Source organism: Lipotes vexillifer, unplaced genomic scaffold, assembly GCF_000442215.2.
Source record: "Lipotes vexillifer unplaced genomic scaffold, Lipotes_vexillifer_v1.1 scaffold84, whole genome shotgun sequence".
NCBI classification, from domain to species: domain Eukaryota; kingdom Metazoa; phylum Chordata; class Mammalia; order Artiodactyla; family Lipotidae; genus Lipotes; species Lipotes vexillifer.
The window spans coordinates 3,461,595-3,468,061 of record NW_006783414.1 but is presented as its reverse complement, the minus strand read 5'-3'; positions in this window follow the sequence as shown (position 1 = coordinate 3,468,061).

Below are 6,467 nucleotides of genomic sequence, written 5' to 3'. Positions count from 1 at the left end.
TTCCTGCTGGCAGCAGCCAATGGCTTTGTGGGGCTAGCAGGCTGAAGTCATACTTGGAGCAGACTTTGCTCATGGAGATTCGTCTCAAATGCCATGTGCAAGGGTGACTGGCCATTACACCCAAAATAAAACTGGTTAGTGGCCCTCCTCCTAATTTTTTCTCAACTGAGGAAAATAGCTCAGGAAACAAAATTCTGAGGACTCATATACTGAGAGAACACAGAATCGTAAGAGTTTAGAGACGAAAGGAGGCTTTAAGATCTTTTTCCAATCTTCCCACTCAGAAAACTGAGAACCAGAGAGCAAAGTGATTCACCCCAAATCAAAACATTTGAGAGCAGAAAAGCCAGAATTAGAACTGGGTTGCTGGAGAATGTGGAGGTACTCTTTTCATCTTACTCTTAAGCTGCTAAAACACTTTTTTACCTGACAACGTGTGGGCCCCGAAGTTGGGCAATACCTACGACACATACTGTATACTGTGTTCAAAGCTTCACAGGGGTCATCTAATCTCACCTCAAAAACACTATTCTCTATTCTGCAAAGGAAGCAACTGAGACTTTATTAAGCAGCGTAACAACCTGCCCAAGTTCGCCCAGCCACTCAGTGTCTGAATAGACTGAAATATCTACCTGCCTGTTTCTAGGGCCCAGGATCGTAACTGCATTTTATGGCAATTTGGTGCCACTGAGAAATGAGCATGTTGTAACCCCCAAATTCAAGACCTTCCTAAATGCCAGAGCATGCCCTCGGCCAAACTGTGAGACACATCACTTGTCTTTAGGGCACAGGACCACATCACTTGCCCAAGCTACATCAAGCCTTCCAGAGGGGTTCCTTTTGCTTTGGAACCACTGACTGATTCCCTCAATTTTGGTTTTAGCTCTGCTGCCAACTTCTGTGTGATTTTTATAAAGTTACTACATCTCTCTTTACTTCATGAGTCACCTCAATGCCAACTCCAATAAGTTGTGAATCAAAAGTCTGAGTCTCTGTGTCGAAAATCATTTTGAAGCCACAGACAGGCTTGGTGGAAAAGTATGTATGATTAGTGATGCTTGCCATAGATACTAAGGGGTTGGTATCATATATGATATGATTTGCCATCCACAGACCAGAGGATTTTTGGGGTCCCTCTGAGGTACCTCCAAGTTCAAATGAAGTCCTCCTTGAATTGGCAGTGAAAGAATTCATCAGTTAGTTATTCCTTCCCTCCACCTCAGAAACCTGCAGGCTGTAGAAAAGATCTTCGATGGTGAATCTCAGGAAATAGCAAATCCAACACTTTGCCAGTGGGCAAGCACCCTCCTACCACCAGCTGGAAGGGCACATGATGCGCCCTCTTTAGTTATAACTTGAGGTGATCCACAAGTGCTTAGAGCAGAGAGACAGAGGGAAACTGAGATGCCCCAGGACTTGAGAGGTGATGTGTCTAGGTTTAAAAAGTTTCATTATAAAATCTGAGACCTAGACAATCTCCCTGTATCTGTGGGATTAGGAATAGGGCAAGCAGAGCCAGAGGGGTAAAGCACCATTTTATTTCACATATTTACTGAGAATCTCCTCTGTGCTATGCACTATGTTAGACAGAGAAAACAAACAATAAGCGAGGCACAGTCCCTGGCTTCATGGAATTTATCAACTGTAGTAGAGATGACCAGCTGTCCATCAGAGATATATGCTTCCCCTTCCAGAGATGAGAGTTGTTACTGGAAAGAGGCTGTCGGACAGAGATTACTTTTCTCAGCCTCCTCCAAAGTCACATGAGGCCTTAAAGTGAGTTCTTGCCAACAGAATGAACAGAGGGGATGCACTGCACTTCCAGGGCAAGCAGCCTAAGGAGGAGATGCGCCTTCTACACTTTCTTTCTGCTCCTTTCCTGGATGAACACAGTCTCCTAGAGGACTTGGGTACCACGATGACCTGAATCACCTGTGGAAAGCTAACTGCTGGCGATTAATACCTGCATCCAACTGCTAACATGGGCAAAAAATACACTTGGACTGCGTGTGAAAATATAAGCCACTGAAGTTTTGGAGTTTATTTGTTACATCAGCTAGAGTTTCTTCAACAAATACACCCTATAGTGTTTGGAGCAGATAAATAAACCAGAAATTACAATGTCACTTAATTTTGTCTCACGATAGTTCTATGTGCTATAGGAATACAGATCTGGGGATCAGGAAAAACTTCCTGCTAAAAACTAAACGGCCCATAGGAATTAGCTATGGGAAAGGGTGTGGGTAGCATGGAGGTGGAGGGGTCAGAGGAAACGGCAGGTGCAAGGGCCCGGAGGAAAGAAGGCACATGGCACCTTCTGTAAAAAGCAGAGTTAAAAGCTTGCACTTAAGGTTGAAACAGGGAGTGGGGAGTAAACAGGATGGAGTGGTGAACAGGGCCAGATCATGGCATGCTGGAAGTTTTAACTTTGACGTGAAGACAGTGGCAATCCATTATTGCTTCCCACTCTCTAGCACAATGTCAGCTCCAAAGGAGTGAACATATATTTGTTGCCTGGTAGATTAACAAACGAGTGGACCATTTAAGAGCCTGTTGTACTAGTTTAGATGAAAGATGATGGGGTATAAACAAAGGTAATGAAAGGTAATTGATGTGGATACGGTTGAGAAATTTATTACTTAGCAAGTGATCGCTTGTGTGGGGGGGTACAAGGATGGTTTCCAGGTTAGCTTGCTTGGTGAGTTGCTACTGGTATATATAATAATTGCCATGTACCAGGGACTGTTATAAGCATTTTATGCATGGTCATTTATGTAATCCTTATAAAACCCTATGAGTTAAAGTTAAGTAATATAAATATCAGATGAGGAAAATGTGGCACAGAGGGATTAATAGTTTACCCCAGGTCACACAGCAAGTTACCACTGGAGCCAGGAGTTAAACTCAAACAGTCTGGCTTTGGAGTCTGTGCTGTCAATGGTAAGAAGTTTTTATCCGCTATTATAAGACATAGGAGGGGAATCTGCATTGGGAAGAAGAAATTGAGTTCAAATTTAAACTTGTGAAATTTAAGCTGTCTGTGGAACACACACGTGGAAATATCAAGTAGGGAGGTGAGTATTTGTAATACAGTAGATGAAGACTGTGCCTAAAGTTCAAACTCTAAGAAAATGATCACAGAAAGCCTGAGAGTTTATTGCAGTTAGTATAAAACTGTTAATAAAGAAAGCGACCGTATGAGTGGAGACAATATGAGATGAAAATGCTGGGTGGCATAAAAGACATCAGTGGGCTTTACAGGATGTGCACAAAGAAAGAATAGGAAGATTGAAATGGAGTAAAGACAGAAACATTTCCCTTAGTTAAACCTGACTAAGGGTCCCATTGATTTCCTAATGAGAGAGGGCCCGGAAATCACCAGCAGAGCTAGAGTATATCACTGCTTTTACTATAAACAATGGTTAACATTTATTTAGCACGTACCCCTGTTCTGGACACTTTGAAAGCACATTTCTTTTTTGATCTTCTTAACAAATCCATGCAGTAGGTATACTTTTTAATTCCCATTTTACATATGGGGAAACTGAGACTTAGAGAGGTGAAGGAAGCTGCCCAAGGACGCAGGAGTGACAAGTTTTGGAGTGACACTTCACACGAGCCTTCTGACTCTTTATCCTGGTAATGCCCTTTCTCCTACTCTCCACATACAGCCTCGTCTAAGCCAGACTGTGTTTCTGAACTAGGAAGTTTCCCAATGTTCACAATATGTTCTTCATGTGTGTTGTTCAAGACAGTCCATTGCTTTCTAGCTGCCCTTTTCCCCACTGACTTATCTCTGGACTGACTGGGAGGTGGATGCTGTACTTGCATGTGCAATTCCCAATTCGTTACTTCTTGGTGGACTTGATTTCTTATTCTGGGGCCCAGGAGGGTGAAAATTGCCCAAGAACATCCTAGGGTTTATTTGGGGCAAACTATGAAGAAGGTAAATTGTGCCCTTTCTTCCTTTCACTTGACTTCAGTAACAGCCTTTTCGCTAGTACTACCCCAACTCTCCAACTTTCTTACTATTTAAAGTACTTTTATTGAACCTCTTCTGTGAACCTGGATCTGTGCTCCATGTTGTACATATAAAGATAAATAAAATGTGTTTTATTGTAAATTCAGGAATGTAAACAAGTAAGTAGAGTGTGATATGATAAATGCTATAAAAAAAAGCTTCTTCAAGGTAGAAAGAAGCACAAAGCAGGGAGTAATAAACCATCCCTAAGAGTGAGGGTTTGATAGTTCTAGGTACACTCCCCAGGGCTAGAACAAGTTGAGCTGGTTTTCAGAAGATAAAAGATTCCCTGGGCTGGATTTGGAGGTCATGTTGAATAACAGGTGAAGAATCAGTCAGTCTGGAGGGACAGAGGTCTGATTTACCAGGGGACAAGCTGGAAACAGTGAGTAGTCCATTATGACTGGGGCAGAGTCTGTAAGATGGAGAGAAATAGGATGTACGGCTGAAGAGGCAGGCCAGAGACAGATTTAGAGAGGGCTTGGGTATCATGCTGAAGAGCTTAGACTTTCTCCTGCTCTGACCAAGAAAGGCCAACAGAGGATCTTAACCAGGGCAGCGGTATTATGAGGCTTCTGTGCTTTAGGTTCACTCTGGTGGCTTCTTGGAAACTGATCCAATAGATTTTAGAGACACAGTCTGAGGGTAGGGTAAAATTTAGAGATAATGAGGGACTAAATGAATGTAGACGCAGTCGAAAAGGAAGACCAGGGTTCTGAGAGCTATTTATGAGAGATTTATGAGAACCCAAAGGGAATGTTGACCAGGGTTGTTAAGGTTTCTGACATGAAAAAATATGGATGGTGATACCATTCAGCAAGAAAGGAATTCCAGGTCCAACAGGTTTCCAGAAGGGATGAAAATAAATAAGTTTGTCTTTGAATGTGTTTTCATTTGAAATTCCATTTGTACATCCAGGTAGAGACAGTGAATGAGGGATTTAAAAAATAGGTTTGGAGTTTAGGAGAGCAGTTTGGGCTAGAGATAGAGATTTGAAAGTTATTAGCACACAAGTGGTAAATAGATGTGTTTTTTTGTAAGAAAAAAAAAAAAGGGTAGACGTTATTCTATAGAGTGAGAAGAGAGCTAGGTAGGGGATGGAAACTCCTGGCATGCCAATATTTAAGGGTGAAGAAAGGAAAAAGAGAGAGAAATTGTTTACTGGATGATTAAGGGAAACCAGACAGAAAGAGTTCACTGAGGCAAGGGACAAAAGAATTTTAAAGAGTTAAATGTCAACAGAGCAACAGGGAATAAGACACGGAGTGAAAAAGGGTCAGCTGGCTGTGGCAGTTAGTAGGTCACCAGAGACCATGGAAGAGAAGTTTTGTGAAGTGATGAGGCCCAAAGCCAAATGGCAGTAGTAGGTTAGGGAGTAAACAAAGCTTGAGCAAGTGAAAGCAGTAAATGCAGACTACTGGTTTAAGAAGCTGAGGTTAGACAGGGTAAGTGACTTTGCTGAAGGTGGTGAGGCTCATGCGGGGTGTAGCCAGGGCGTCATATCAAGTGGCCTGAGGCATTAAAATATCCTTTGAGGGTTTTCACTTAGTCATTTATTTATTCATTCAGGTATGTATTGGTCACCTACTCTATTCTAGATACCAGGAGTTAGACCCCTTAGATATTGTATCGTGCAAAGCAAGGTATGGGTAAGTGTCAAGAACAGTCTAAGATTTTACTCTACTCGCAAGCTGACAAGTGAGCCTGCCACGGTTTCATGGCAGCTGGCTGAAGGGAGGAGACTCCTGGGTCAGAGAAAGAGGGCAGTTGATTGCTTATAGCAATAACAGTAACCAGAGTAACATCGTTTTCTTAAGCCAAGTTCTTGAGCCTCAATTCCCATAGGGTGGGTGACACAATTAGGGCCATGTGATGTCAACATACACAGTAAGAAGCATTACAGGGGAAGAATACTGAGTTTAGGGAACTTGGATCTTTTATGATGGGCAGCAAGCATTGCCTAACCTTTGCCCCAGTAGTTAACTCTATTATATTGGACAGCAAATAAACCTGCCTTCTGCCTTCTACTTCTAGCTTCCACAGCTGTTTGCTATACAAACATTCAGGAAAAAACAGTCTAGAGCAAAGGGAAGCAGAGCTTCTACTTGTAAGATGTGCAGAAATACGAAAAACCCATGGAAAATTGTCTCTGAACAATGATGTGGTATAAACTAAAAAGTTCCTACTTAATATTCATTTTCTTCCACTTAGTAATAAAACTCAAACAGATACCAGACAGAAATGTACCTAACTGAAGACTGAATGAAAGCTGGAGCTCCAGCAGCCTTCTTGTGACTGAAGGTTGTAGCTACACAGCAAAAAGGGTAGAATAGAGTGACAGGAGGAGTCTGGGTCCCTGATAGCAGCTATGGACTGACTGCCTAGCTCTAGATTTTATGTGAGTGGATAAATCTTTATGTGTTTATGACATTATATTGGGGTTCTG